We start from the raw sequence: 16,303 nt of genomic DNA, 5'->3' as shown, positions 1-16,303 counted from the left end.
TGGTAGTTGGTCTGTTGATTTGGGTCAGCTGTGGACTTCTTGAGGAAGGCATTGATTTCTGCAAGTTTCAATTTATTCGGGAAAGTGGAGGATATGATGGAGGTGTTGATTATGTGGGTCAGGGTGGTGATGATTGGTGATGATCCTAGGTTTTAGATGTGGTGGAGGAAATGGGTCCATTGGGGCCCCTGAGTCGATTGTCCACAAGATTGCTGCAGTGTAATTTCAGGCAAGTGTTGTCCATTAGGTCAGATGGCCATCTTGGTTGGTGGTGGGTAGGTTAGTGATGAGTTTGATGGAGCAAGGTTTCATGCATACAGAAACTTGCTTGTACTCAACCCTTTTGAAATAACCTGTAATATATTAACTACTATGTTTCATTAACTAATATTTGCATTTCACAACATTTCTAGTATCTAGGGGAATCTCGCCTATGTGCCTTTACTAACAGTACCTCTAATGCAATAAAATGGCCACTGCTACGCGGGAATTTCACTGTGAATGCGTCTGCCACACTCACGTGGTGTGACGTCTTTTCTGCTTGGTGGGAAATCTTTGCTCCTGAGCACTAGTGCCAGAAATGGCCGCTTCAAATCTCACATGCTAATGCTAATGCTGCTGCTTATACTAAGCTTGTTCGTCTTGCTTAACCATTAATGCAAAAGTTAAAATAAAGTAATGGGTTTAGAGTAGAGAAAAGTGGTATACAGTTCATTCATTTATTTTTGTATTCTAATATGTTTCTAGCTCGTATTTGGGCCTGGGGGGTGTCTTGAATCGCCTTTTGAATGTGCACTGCACATGTGCCTGGAGAAATGAGAGACATCGAACTGTGGCATTGAAACTGTGCAGGGATTGTCTTACCCGTGATGCGCCTGAGAACCTCACCCCATGACCTGGGAAAAGGAAGAAGACTGACAAAATGTTCCAACATTGTATGCTAAAATTAGATAATCATGGTGGGCGGAATAAAACCATGAGAAAAAAAATTATGGGTGGGAACTTGATCATTTCAAGTCAACTAGGATGATCTCATCTTGGTATGGTTTGATGACCTCTCCTCATCTTTCAAACCAATCACTGAAGGGGAACACATAGATTTGCAACATTTAGGGGTGGTACATTGCCCTCGAAATGGTAGAACTAAGATAGGTTTAGAATAGATAGAGAAATTTTCCAACTTGTCCGAATAGCTGACCTGTCACTTACCCAATGCACTCAATAAGCGATCGAGAGCAGAGGTGCTGGTGGAGCACTCTGTCAGAAGATTCGATTACCCAATCGGGGTACTAATTGGCTTATCCTAGAGAGAGGGATGTGACGCTGGTGTTGCACTTCGCTGAGGTCACCTGTCTTGTCCCATGGGCACCTGATTAATCGGGAGCCTGGCCCTGGTCTTTTTGCCCCAGCCTGTGACTAGGATTGGTCATTGCACCATTCTAGGTAAATATAATCCATATGGTATGTCCTTGTGCTATTTCCCTTTCTCACCCATCCCAGGTACCAATGTTTAAAGGTGTTATTGTGATTTCTTATGAACTTTATGTCCTTCTGGTTATATTCTTTTTTGTAAAAAATCATAGTCACGAGATAGTGGCGTTATCAATTTGACTCAGAACATCTCTCACATATAAAGGTTTTAACATTTTCTGTCTGTGGTTATTATAAGAAAATATTTGTGTTTAAATATTGCCTCATTATTCTAACTCCCTTTACGATCCCTAGTACTTATAGCAAAGGTAAAAAGGATCGGTAAGTCATGGTTTAAAGGTATAAGTCCTAAAAGGACTAAAAGCACTGATAGGGTGATTAAACGTACTAATTAGTTAGGCAGGACTACTAGTTCACAGTCTGAATGTGTTCCAGGTGAGTATGGTAAAACTGAGCTAGTTGGTCCCTGCGCGCTCTATCAAGTTCTCCGGGTTTGGGTCAGTGTGCAAATTTGCTATAGATGTTTGCATTGTGCTGTGGAAGAAATTGGATCGGTTGTGGCAGAGTTGTTTGGAGGAAATAATATTGTTTACAGAGGCTGAGGTGACATCTTTGACAATCAAGAAGGTCTTCCTGCAGCTGTTGAAGCTTCCTTCAATGAAGCCCACTAATGCTTTTTAGGTCTCACACCTGTGACGCATCGCGACGCGATGTCGCAGCGAGACTTATAGTCGGCAAGTCTGCTTTCAAGGAGACAGGATATGGGCATGCGCAGCATGCCGGAATCGGATCAGGTCACGTGCGGGTTCACCATCTCCTGTCTCCCTAGAAAGCCACACAACCACACCCCCGCCTTTCGCTTTGCGTTACACATGCACGCCCACACACACACAAGCACACACACAGAGAGACACACACACACAAGCGCACACACACGCACGCACACACACACACACACATGAGCGCACACACAGAGGCACACGCACGCACACACATGAGCGCACATACACACGCACACACATACACACGAGTGCACACATACAGAGACACACATCACCCCCCCCCCGCCGCCACCCCCAGTACAACTATGCCCCACTCACTTCATCAGTGCCACTCCGGACTTCTACAGCATCCGCGGCACTCTCCCTCGGGCATGGGAGCCCCGCGTCACCACTGCTCCTCTGGGCCAGCCACTCCGTGACCGGGGGCTTCTTGCAGAAGACAGAAGTCCCGCCCCACGACAGATTTCGGTTTTGGCAGTGCACGCTCACGTCTTGTTTCTTTTTTTTACCGGTTTGTGCACGCTTAACATCATCGTTTCGGATTTGTTGGTTGTAGCAGATGCGTTAAAGCTCGAACTCCATTCACACTCTATGCGTAATCTTCTCTGTTCCAAAAAGTGCACAAAAAGATCCGTGCCCGTGTGTCGCTCCACGCCGACGGGGCCCTCAGGACACATCTTATGAAGTGATCAAGTGATGAAAAAAGAAGGAGGTTCAGTCCTATCTCTGGTTGCAGGTTTTGACAGCATGCTACAATAAAACAACAGGCCAGGCATGCCGACATGTCCCATACCAAAAACAGACAGACATCAAACACCTCAGACAGCAGAACACGATTCGTATTAAAAAGATTCATATTATCATACTGTTTCATGCATAGCATTTTTCTCGAGGCTCGACCTACCTCTATCCCACCGTCTGTGGGCTTACACTGCAAACCCAATGTCTCTCTGGCAGTTTGTGGACTGTCTTCGGGGGGTTAACACTGATTTTATAGCTGCTTAAGAGAGGTGTGTGGCTGTTCTGAAACCTCTCAGAGTGATAGAAGAGCAAGTACGAAGGTGGTTATTGCTTTTTGAATAAGTGTTAGAGCAGTTCTACGGATGCAACTGTCGAGGAGAATGCAGCTTGTGTCCTGGAGGTGCTGTGAAGTCCTCATATGTCTGCTCCAAGTTGTAAAGCGGGGGGCTGGGTCTATGACTGTCCCTGCTCATTGGGTGCTCTGGCTCTGGATAGAAAGGAGGTTATAAGGTAGGCCTCAGGGATGGGGTGCTCTGTAGGCAGGCGGGCAACTAGAGCCAAATTTCAGGGGGAAGGAGGGGGGCGGGGCGTGAGGGGGGTTAAAAAATATTTCGGGGGGGGGGGCTAATTCTTTCAACCATAGACAGTGTGACTGAAAGAAGGGGTAAAAACACAACAAACGCCTAATTTACAAGTAAATTGTCTTTTAAAGATCTTTTAAGTACTCGGGTGCAGCTGCAATTAGACGTAACCAGCCCGCAAAACTGTGTCAGCCCGGGCTGACACACACGTCGGCGGGGTCTGAAGCCTCGTGAGCCCAATGGGTGTTGCGCGTCTGTCTGTAGGAATCTCTAATAGAAATCTCTTTACTAAAGGGTGGGTGCTCCTAGGACGTCTGTTAGCTCGGAGCCTCTGATCCCCCTTAGGTTTGCTTTGGGCTGTAGGGGTGGGATCCATAAATAACTTAAGGCTCTGTGAGTGCCTGGGTAATGCTGCACAGGTCAGCAGGATATTGTATTCCTATCAGATCTATTTCAACTAGCTGGACAGACTGTTTCCGGCGCTACTTCGCGCGGGAAGTCACAAGCATGGCAGCCTCATGCCTGGTTACCAAACCTGTCCCCCAGACCTTTAACACCGGGCTTTCTGTATCTGCGTGTGGGAGGAGAGGGTACTTCATGCCGGAAACCCTTCAATCCACCGCTCAGACCCCTGCAGCGGTCTCTGAATCCCTGCAGTAGGATTAATGCGCTCTTGTTTCTCAGCCAATGCAGGCAAAGTGTTATCACCACTAATAGACTCGAGAATCCTGTGAGCGTGTGTACACATTTTTACACGTTGGCTGGACCGCCTTTGTTTTCTTGAACTCGTTTCTGATGGGTGCCCTTTCCTGCTCCATTGTGCCCTGGACTCCACTCCCTGATCAGTAGGGGATGCGCGTTGCGTCCATTGCCATGCAGTCAGCTTATTTGCTAAGGCGGGGCCGGTGCGGGTGCACACCAATGTGTAGATGATGTTTGCATCTCAGAGGTACAGGCTTCACGATCGGCTTTGTTTTTAGCCAGCCCTGAAGGTCGAGAGAGACTGAGATGGAGGTTGAGAGTTAGACAAAACCGAGACAGGGCGACAGAGCCCTGTGTGCAGTGCACTGGCGGGCATCTGCACTGAAGTGCCCGTACATGTTAAACTACTCGCTTCCTGCCCTGTGTGCAGTGCACTGGCAGGTACCTGCACTGGGTTGCCTGAAGGTGTTGTGCAGTAACCAGTAAACTACTCCCTACCTGCCCTCTGTGTAATGAACTGGCAGGTTCCTACACTTGGGTGTCCGTAGGTGTTAGGCAGTAATCTGTAAACTACTCCCTTCCTGCCCTGTATGCAGTGCACGGGCACGTACCTATACTGGGATGTCCGTAGGTGTTGACATGTAGCCAGTAAATGACCACCTACCTGTCTCCCCACTTTGCCCTGTGTGCAGTGCACAGGTAGGTACCTGCACTGGGGTGTCTGTAGGTGTTCACCTGTAGTCAGTAAACTACTCCCTAACTACCCTGTATCAGCCGTCAGTGCACGCTTTCACCAGGCATACACACACCACCAGCCAACAGTGCACACTTTCACCAGGCACACACACACCACCAGCCGGCAGTGCACACTTCCACCAGGCACACATGCCACCAGCCATCAGTGCACAATTTGTACAGGTACACACACCACCAGCCATCCGTGCACACATCAATTGTTAACTGTTAATTATTAACTATTGTAGCAATCAAAGTATGGCGCACTTTACTTTTAAACATATTCATCTAAAGCGCAGCATGCCACCATTGCTACAAAAATAAATACACTTTTTTTGGGCCTACAATTAATAGACTTTTGTTGCAATTGGTGTTGCAATATTTAGTGATGCCAATAGCTCAAACTTAATTAATGCGAGACCTATTGCATTGCAAATGCTTGCTACTTTGTGTCTCTAATTTGCTTGTGATAGCGTCTAAGTGCAGCCTTGGAGATAGTTGTGTTGGTGGTGTCGTGGCTGGCTCTCCATTTCCTTTCTAGCTGTTTACAGTATTGTTTTCTGCCTCGGCCTGCTTGTTAGATCTTGTTAGATCTGCTATGCCTGTTGGGTTTGATGAGTGCGAAGGAGTACGCCAAGTTCTTGATCCAGTTGTCTCCTTGTTGCTGCTGTCTCTGGGGCTAGGCTGATCAGTGCTGAGGGTGCTGAGCCAATCTGCTGCTGTCATTTTGCTCCAGGTGCCGCTTGGTGTGTTGACTTGGAAGTGGATAATGGAGTGGTCGATCCATGTGTGCTGTGTGGTGGAGTTGTATTTAATGCTGTCACTTGTAGTGAAGCTTACATTCAGTGTGTGTCATGCAGTGTGAGTTGGCTCTGAAACTAGCTTGGTGAGTCAATGGTGGGGGAGCAACGACGTTGGTGATGAGGTTTGTAAAGATGGCTCGGGATCCAGTTGCTTTTAAACAAGGGTTCCGTTCAGGGTGAATTTTTTATAGATTTTCAGTTTGAATGGGGTTGCGTTCTCTGTGGATATTATGCATTTGTTGTGTTCCTTAAAGATGATAGCGCATCCTCTTCCTGGCTTTGTAAAGGTGTTCCTGTCGAATGACTTGTGGCCCTCTGGGATTGCTGTAGCCATGCCAGGAGCCTATGAGGGGTTGAGCTAGGTCTCTCAGATGCAGAGGATGTCTGGTGCCTCACTGCACAGAAGGTCCCATATTTTGGTTATGTGTTTGCTGGGTGATCATGTGTTGAGAATCATGCACGCAAGCAGGTGTTGACTTGTTTTTATTTTTCCTAGAGATGCATGTCTATTGCATAGAATACTGACAGCACTTGCTTCTTACTTTTCATGTTTTTAAATTCGTTTATCGCACCGTTATCAAGGCGTTAATTAACTGAACACTTTCATTTTCACTGAAGTTTTTTTATATTGGTCCACAAAACACACAACATCACTGCCACACCACTGGAATGTATAACAAGAATGTGTTTCAATATGGTGTGGAATTGGTGACCTACTGTAGATGACGCTTGTATGCCATTAGCCAATTTCCTCTGACTTTACATAAACAGAAGATGGCCTGTATGACCTTATTATCGGCAAGCAAGGAATGCTATTAGCCTGTGGCTTCACACTGTACAATCTCCAGTTGCAGTTGGTGGGACGGCTTTAATAAACATTTGAAGAAATGTACCTTATTGGGTCCCGCACTGCCTTAGGTCCTGGCAGCCTCCAAACTCCCCTAAGCCAATCACAATGCTGCAATGGCCGGGGAGCCCCGCAACACAGCCCGCAGTGACCGGGAGCACACCCTACACCTCGGAGGCCCACAGTGAGTCGCCCCTGCCCGAGAGTGCCTGGGGGAAGAAGAGCGACCCGAGCGGAGCCCACCCTCATCGGTCGGGACAGGAGGCGCAGTAAGAGCCCATCAGTGCCTGCCCCGCATCAAGGTGCCCAGCAGAGAAGCAGCGGTACGTCCCGACACAGCGGAGCCCACCCGTGACAGCCGCGACTCCAGCCACTCCGAAGGTGAGCCCGCAGGCTGCCCGAAAGTAACCAGGGACTGACCGGATGTCCGTGGGAGTCCACCCCGCCTCCGCAACTCTCACGAACAATGAGGGGGAGGGAGTGGATTATCTAACCACCTACCGACCCCCCTCGCAACGAGAGTAAAGCGTGATTAAAAGCGGAGCCCACCCGCAAAGTAATGGCGCCCTGATGGGTGTGACGCGACCCGCTGCGAACCGCACGCAACCATCCCCGAAGGCGGGTGACGACCCCGCATACCAGCATGCCATAAACACCCCCCCTGTCCGCGCGTGAACTCTGAGGCTGACGCAGGCAGGGAGAGATAAGTTATCACTGCCAAAAGTTTAAAGTAGCCGACGGGTGCCGCCCCGCATGGCTACAGCGCCGCAAGAGGAAAAGAAAGTGCTGCCTGCACCGCCTCTCGGTTCCCTGTGTCGAGCACTACACACCCGCCAAGGGAATTGCTGAAGCGGAACCCACCTGCTCAGCACAGAACACGCCCTGCCCCCGCACGACCACACACCGCCCAGCACACCGCCCACCCGCGCTATGACTGCAGAAGGCTGCCGTGGGCAGGGAGGGTGTAGAGGAATGAAGCCCTTGTAAGCGGCCAACGCCGCCGAAATAAACTATAACTGTGTGCCTAAGGGCACTGGCTGCCAGAACGCTCCCAAACAGGAGAAAGCAGAAGGTGCCGGTGAACCCAGCAGGACACAGAGCATTTTTCCCCCTGTGCGCAGACACGCAGCAGTGCCTCACTCTCACGCATAGGCCCTCCTGCCTCCCAGGAGCAAAGGGAAATGAAACGAACACTCACCAAGGGAAGAGGTGAGGTCTTACTCCTGCTGCCCGGGGTCAGCAGTGGCTCCAGCCCCTGTGCAGCCGGAGAGTGGCACGGACAGTAGAGCAAGAAAACAACACGGAAAGAAGGTAGCTGCTAGGCAGGCTGCTGCTGAATCGAAGCTAATTGCAACACTGCCATCTAGTGGACTGATGCTGGAACTGTAGCCAGGAAAAGGGAATAGAAGCAAGCCTGTGACAAGGCAAAGACACAGAGGCAGCCCAGGGCTGGTTTGATAGCTGCAGGTAGCTGAAGGACAGCGCAAGAACGCGCCGGCGTGGTGTCAGGCCACCACGCAACTGCCAAGGATCAAGAGACACTGCACAACAACGCACCAGTGGCGCAGGGACGCCACACACATGCAGCAAGCAAGTGCGCAGCAGCGCAGGAGACACCCACTCACAGCAAGGAGTCTGCGGCTGCCACTTCCAGCGCAATATGGTAAAGAAAGCAAACACAAAGAGGACAGTGAGACAAGATGAAGCACTAGAGTCTCAAGTAGCAAGGAAGCACTGGAAGAATTCCTAGGGAAAAGACTGCGTGATCAGACGACGGAGAGAGCAGTGACGCCTTGTGGCCACAGGCGCTCACCGCAGCATCAACTACTCCCGCCAACGATCCAAAGCAGCAAGTACCCGACGACACGTACGAACAAGGGCGCAGAGTGCACGCCCAGTGGCTGTCAATGCCACCGCAACCAGGTGAAAAGCGCACGGAGTGACTGCGCTAAAGAAGCTCTACAAAGGTACAAGTCGACACCAGAGAGCGAAGAAGCCGCACCCAAGCTCACCGAAGAATAAGTGCGCAGACCACGCACCACGTGGTGACACGACGCCACCGCAAGGAGGAAGAAGAGCGCATCGAGTGCCATTGCGCAGGAAGGTATCCCGGATGGTCACAGGCATCCCAGACGCCAACCAGCCAGGTGGTCGATCACAGATGCCGACCCATCAGGGGAGTCGCGACAGGAAATGGACCAGCAAGTGGTCCAGGACGTTCAACCACGAAGAGGTCTACCGACATGGACCCACGAACATCACCCAGAAGAAAATCGATAAAGGAAGGTTCGTGACACTAACTCTGGCTGCTGAGGAAGAAGGAGAGAGTGTCCTCCGACAAGGACAAGACCAGGGAGACACATGCAGAGTGCGCGCGCTGCATGGAGAAGCCAGGCCAGGCAAGAGGAAACTAGATCAGCCCAAGTTATGTCGCGAAGCGAAAGAAAAGGAGAGATCTGAGTGGCACGTCTGCCACTGCCAAAAGGAAAGAATGAAAGGAGAGATCTGAGTGGCACGTCTGCCACCGCCAAAAGGAAAGAAGAAAAAAGGAAATAATAAAAGGAGAGATTTGAGTGGCACGTTTGCCACTGCCAGAATGGAAGGAAGTATATCCGAGTGGCCTGTTGCCACAGTTAAGAGTGAAAGGAGAAGTCACTGTGAAGCGATGTCCCCACATCAAGCCAACTGAGGAAAGAAGAGAGGAGTGTAGGAAGACAACTCACACTCCCGAGGATAAGGAAGGCGACAAGTGCCAGGACACCGAAGCACAAGTCCTGGTGGACGCCGTGGCACCGCGAGAAGACCGGCTAATCCACGATGCTTCCGCACACCCAGGATCTGCGCCGATGAGCAGGCGAGACCTTTTGTGACATCCACCTCTGGGGTCACACGGACACTGGACAATGCCAGCCCTGGTGGCCCAGGGGCAGAGGCCTCCGAGACGACAGTCCCCACGACGAGAGATGGTCATCAGCCGCCCGTCTGCAATGGTCCGGGGAGGGCGAAGACATCGCAAGCAAAGACAGGAGCCAACAGCTACCCTCTGGAGGAGGCTGCGGACCCTGAGGTGAGACCCATCATCTCCCCCATACCCCCACTGACGGCGGTGTTAGAGCAACATGATGCGGTACACCCAGCCCAGTGCAAATCTGGAAAAGAGGGCCTCAAGGATATCCCGTGGCAGGGGAACACCTTCGAGGGGGGCAATTCTGGTGAGAGGGATGCCTTGCAACAAACCCGTCTTTGGCCAAGTAGGATGCATGCCACGGATGAAGACAAAGCCAGGACTGGATAATGCACACCAACGTCTATCGGCGAACCACAAGAACTCCAACTACTTTTGTCGCCACAGAAGGAAGGTAATGAAAGACTGTGAGGACAACATTGGGGCAGAGTCGACAACAGACTGAATCCGTCGAGCACCCCTGGCTGATACCCGAGTGAACTAGTGATCTCTGCAGCCAACAGAACATCGTCTGCAACAGCCAGCAGCAGCGGATGAAGAGACTCTGCAGTAGTTTGGTCACTGTACTACATCCAAGTAATATGTGGTTTATTTTTCTTCACAGGTTGAACTTTGGCGTTGGGTTTTTGTTATTAAAGATTAGGAGGAATGTAGTGTCCTAGCATGGACACGTTCTAGCGTTCAGGAGTGATGTAATATACTTTACACCCACCCACCACAGACGTCATGGTGTCACATGACGCTGCTAATAAAAGAGGCCGAGCGCACGTGCTCGTGGCCATTCTTACCACCATTTACTGAGTGTCCGTGTCACGTCATTACAGCAGCATGAGGGCCTAGGGCCCATCATCACACATGCCTCCCTTTTATGCAGCCATCCATATAATGAAAAATAAAAATTACCCTTCACAATCTATAATTTCGACAATTTAAACTAAGAATTAAATAGCAAGTATTTGTTTCACTTTTTATTTAATTAGTATTTATAAAACGTGTATTTATCTGTGGCCATATTTGGGTATATAAATCATATGTAATTCTCACAGCAGTACTCATTGTATTAACCTTAATTGGACAACAGGCTTATTCAAACTTTTGAAATTTAAATTACTAATGTTGTCGACCTCATAAAGATGAAAGGCTAGAGTTAAAGTAACCTGATTTGAACCTGTGACCATAAGATGAAACACAGGCCCATATTGTCGAGGCATTACTCCACTAAGTCAGTGCACTTTACTGTTGAGTGTTGTTGTCAAAAGTTCCATATTTGTGAATAATTTATACAAAAAACACAATGTGAAAGTTTTATATTTTCATTATATAACACAATAAGCAGTTTATATTTTCTTTCATGTTTTGCCTTTTGTGCTCCTTATTACTTATTATTATTATTATCACTTAGTCCTCTTCCAGGCGGATGTTATTCACATGAACAAAGGATCACATGTCAACACAGATGTGAGGCTGCTAGTGGGAGGATCACATGTGAACAAAGCTGTGAGGTTGCTAGTGGGTGGATCACATGTGAACACAGCTGTGAGGCTGCTAGAGGGAGGATCACATATGAACACAGCAGTGTGGCTGCTAGTGGGAGGATCACGTGTGAACACAGCTGTGAGGCTGCTAGTGGCTGCTAGTGGAAGGATCATGTGTGAACACAGCTGTGAGGCTGCTAGTGGGAGGATCACGTGTAAACACAGCTGTGAGGCTGCTAGTGGGATCTGTTGTTTTTATTCTGACTTTATTTGAAACTATCTCCAGATGATTATTTTATTTTAAAAGTGCCTGCCGGTATAATGAATTCCATCAATGACCAGTAATTTTTTACGATAATATGCTCACGTTTTGTTCCGTAAGTAAGCAACGTTTAGAGTGCTAGAGCTCTTCTTTCTGTGATTGTGTACATTATTAGCTGTTTTCGCGTCTTTACAATAAGGGCAACCGCATTTGAGGCATCCTGCTTTGCTGCCTCTTCTTCTTCTTCTTCAGCGCATCTATGTGTTAATTTAAACCACCCAGGCTGCACATGTAAAGTCTATATTGTTTATACCACATAGCAAGTACAAACCCAATATACCCACTACATTAAGTTAAAAGTAAAACTTAACCCTAACAACCCTGCCACTTTGCTCTCTATGGTAAACATAAAACGGGCAGCACGCTTTAGAACACATAGGGGCATAATAACAACAACCAGCGATATTTATCGTTAAAGAAGCTTAGCGACATTTTTTTTATCGTCAAGCATTGACGGATTTTATCGCAGAGATAATGTGCTATTAGCGACGTTTATCGCCAATGCGATAAAATAACCGGCGATAGCGGCGAAATACGTGAGTATTGCTGGAAAATCAGCGATATTCACGCATCATCGCCAATAGGGTCTTAACCTGAATATCCACCTCCCATTGGATATACAGGCTAGGAACTGCTCTGATAGGCGTTAGTTATCAGCGATATTCGCTCTTAGCGCAAATTATTTTATCACTACGCCTGCCTTGCTAATAGGCGATAGCGACGTTAGCGACTGCTTTCAGTCGCTAACTAGTTGAGGATGCCCACTTTGCATGTCATTAGCGATAAATATCGCTGACATGCAAAGCGGGCCCCAAACCACTCACTATCACCTAAAAGCCGTTGCTAACTGATGTTAGCAACAGCGTGCTAATCTTTTTTTTTTAAACATAATTTTTATTGTTTTGTTGCCAACTTACAATGCAGTACTGTTAAGCGTCATAACAAATGTGTATATCAACTTTCCCCAATGCACGTGGGAAGAAACAGAGTCATTCATAGAGTAATGTCTATTTCCTTATCCGTAGCAGCCTCAAACTTCCGGTCCTGGTGTAGTTTGTTAGTGGGTGCCGTGCAAGTATCTATTCTCAACTGCCCCCTAACCCCCATCCCCGCCCCAACTCAGTCACCCCAACCACCTCCCACCCTCCCTCCCCACCCCCGCAGGCGTGTCATAGTGCACCATTCGCTGCTGCCCTGAGGGGCGAAGACAATGTGCGTTCTATGCAACGGGATCAATGAAAGCACTGTGGTATTAAGCGTCTCACATGTGAGACGAGTGCAGCACTTCACCGCTATCTCATAGTGGAATCCTACCAACTTTGCGGTGGGTTATGCCATGTGCATCTCGGGGTCATCTGCTCGGGTCTCACCATCTGCATCTTCAGGGGCTGTAAGTTCCATCACTAGCCTTTCCCAGGCTCTCGCCCTCTCTAACGCCTTCTCATTGCCCGTTCTACGTACAATTTGTATCCGGACAGTGCCCTCACATTCGGCCCATTTTCGGATTTCCGCCTACCACTTATCTATACTTGGACCCGTTTTTGCTTTCTAATGGGAGGTTATACAGCCAGATTCATGAAGGTGAATTGCGCTCGCAAAGGGCCAGATTCTCAGAATCTGGCCCTTTGCGAGCGCAATTTTTGCATTTGGGATTCATTATCCCAAATGCAAAAATCGGTAATAGTGATTTCGCTATTTTGCGAGGAATTACATTTAAGGAATCTCTATTTGAGATTTCTTAAATGCAATTCATCATCCATTTTACAATTGCGAAATCGCAATTTCGGCCCGCTATTTACCGCGAGGTCAAACCTCGTGGTAAATAGCGAAATCTTAGAAAAATGCTTTTAAAAGCATTTTTCTAAGTTACATGTTTCACACACACATGTCCTTTGGACATGTGTGTGCGCAACACCTGTTCAAATTTGCATTTAAGGGGTGCTACAGGGTGTCCTTTGGACACCCATGGCACCCTTTAAATCGCTATCTTATTTGCGATCGCTATCTTATTTGCGATTAGCTAATTGCTAATCGCAAATAAGGAATACTCCCCATTCATTCCTATGGGCCTTTTGGCCCATAGGAATGAATGGGGAGTTATTCCTTATTTGCGATTAGCAATTTGCTAATCACAAATAAGGAATATGTAAGAATCGCATTTTATTTTGCGATTCCTACATGAATCCCGTTTTGCGAGTCTGTAATAGCGATTCCTTATGAATCGCTATTAAAGACTCGCAAAACGGGTCTTTGATGAATCAGGCTGATAGTCCTTTTGGCCAATAGGAAATCCAAATCTATGAATTTGCTAGTGATTTTGTTTTTTGAGGTATGGGGAAACCAATGTAGTATACAGTGTGCCGTGGAGGGTTGTAGATCTCTCTCGATGACATCCATCAACAGAGCCGTCACCTCCCTCCAAAAGAGGTTAAGAGAGGGACAGTCCCACAACATGTGTTTGAAATCCGCTTCAGCCATGGTGCACCTCGGAAAAGATGCTGGCTGGGTCGGGAAATATTTATGCAAGCGGGCTGGTGTTAAGTATGCTCTATGTAGGATGTGAAAGTGCACTAACTGAAATCGCACATTTCTTGTGCTTTTCCACACACTCTCTACTATCCCACTCCATGCTGCATCTGGAATGTCTTTCCCTATGCCCATTTTCCATTTAAGCTTCAGGGCAGCCAGCGGGGACAGGGACTCTAGTGTCATGCGCCTATATAGACATGTCACCGCCTTTATGGTGCCCACCGCAACCACAACATATTGGCACCCCATGGAAGTGGGCGGCTCTGTAAGGCTTGTTTTCCAGTGCATTCTAATAGCTGCTGTGAGTCACTCATTGTGTGAGCCATTGGAGTTGGGCTGCTAGATAATACATTTCATAATCCGGGGCCACTAGCCCTCCCTCCGCTCGGGGCCTCATGAGTGTGTTTAGGGCTACTCTGTGTCTGCCCTTACCCCACAGAAAAGAGATGACCATCACTCTGAGTCATTTAAAATAGGCTGTTGGAACCCAGATCGGCAGGGCCCTGAAGAAGTACAGTAAACGCAGAAGGGTCACTATTTTAGGAAGCGCCACCCATCCCGCCACAGATAACGGCAAGGTACCCCAGAATTTGAAATTAGCCCTGGCCCTCCTGTTCGCCTTCCCAACGTTCCCCTCCAGAATATCTTCCTTTTCGTGATGAATAAGCGTGCCTAAGTACGGCAAACATCTCTCCTCCCATTTCACCCATTCAGTGGTCTGAGTGCCTAGCCTGCCCTTGCGCACCGGGAAGAGACACAATTTGGCCCAATTGACTTTTAAGCCAGCCACTCTACTCAGTTCCCGCAGCAGGGACTTCACCCTCAGTAATGCTTCGCCTGTGTCTGCCAGGAACATCAAGAGGTCATCCTCATATAGTGCGATATGGTGGATCTGGCAGTAGACGTCGAGGCCCCGGTACGCCCGCCCCGAACGAGCGTGTGCCGCCAAGGGCTCCACTGCCATAGCAAATAATAATGGGGAGAGGGGACACCCATGTCGTGTGCCCCTCCCCACCCTACAGGCCTCCGAGATCACCCCTCCTGTTTTGACCCTGGTGGTCGAGTCTGTATACAATAGGGCTGTCCACCTTACAAAAACGGGGCGAGGCCCAATTGTCGCATCACATGGAATAGGTACTCCCACTCTAAGCTGTCGAAGGCTTTCTCTATGTCTACAGCAAATATGGCGCCGGAGTCTACATTGTAGGAATCTGCCTCCAAAATATGTAGGAACCTTCACATATTAAGCGCTACATTGTGGGCTGGAATGAACCCCGATTGGTCGGCAAGAATGAGGGTAGGCATGTGGGGCAGCAGAGGAGTAGCCAGTATTCTGCTCAGCATTTTGTAATCAAGGTTAAGCATGGATAACGGTCAATACGCCGTTCTGTCCCAAGATTGTTTGCCCGGTTTTAGCAAGGGAATAATGATTGCCTTCCTAGTGGAATGCAGCAGTCTGCCTATCCTTCTAGCATCGTTATATAGGCTGATGGGGGGCAAGCAGATCAATGTAAGTGAGATAAAAGTCTACTGGGAAGCCATCCGAGCCCGGAGTTTTTATAGGGGCCATACTTTTGATGGCCACTCGCACCTCCCGCAAGTCAATGTTCCGTACCAGCAATTTTGCCTCCTCTTCATCCAACATCGGCAGGGAAACACCCTCCGTGAACTCCTGTGGTTCTGCCTCAGAGGGGACTGCCCGGCTGTGATAAAGCTCAGTGTAGTAATCAAAGAACAAATCATTTAGCCCCTGCTGATCAAAGCGGGTGACCCCCATCTGATCCTGCAGCTCCAGTATGACTGAGCTGCGAAGAGCCGGATTGGCCAACCAAGCTAGGAGGGCCCCCAACTTGTCCCACTCTGAATGCGGCTGCGTGATGCATTTTTTATAATAAAGCACAGCAGGCACTCTACATTAGCTGCCACTGCTTCTCTGGCTTCTAACAGTTCTTCTTGTTTGGTCAGATTATGAGGGCGTTCCCTCTCCAGGGTGCGCAACCGCTCGTCATCCCTTTGGGTGTCGGGCAAGAGGGCCTTCCAGGGCCCCGCTACAGCAGAAATGCATCTTCCCCTAACAACCGTGTTATAGGCATCCCACTCCGCGGTCACTGACCCAGCCGTTCCCTCATTAAACTGGAAATATTCTGTAATAGCCATTGCAATGGTGGTGCAGAAAACCTGATCATCATGCGCTTCAGGCCGCAATCGCCAGGTGGGGATTTTGTGACTCACTCGCGAGCATCCCAACTGGTCTAACACCGGATTATGGTCAGAAATTGTCCTAGCGAGGTATTCACTACTGCGGATCCCCCCGTGAACATCCGGAGAGCACAAGAAGGCGTCGAGACGGATATGAAATTCATGTAGGGCAGAGAAAAAGGAGTAATCTC

The sequence above is a fragment of the Lissotriton vulgaris genome, chromosome 4_1 (genome assembly GCF_964263255.1).
Source record: "Lissotriton vulgaris chromosome 4_1, aLisVul1.2, whole genome shotgun sequence".
Taxonomy (NCBI): domain Eukaryota; kingdom Metazoa; phylum Chordata; class Amphibia; order Caudata; family Salamandridae; genus Lissotriton; species Lissotriton vulgaris.
Note: the sequence above shows the minus strand (reverse complement) of the source record.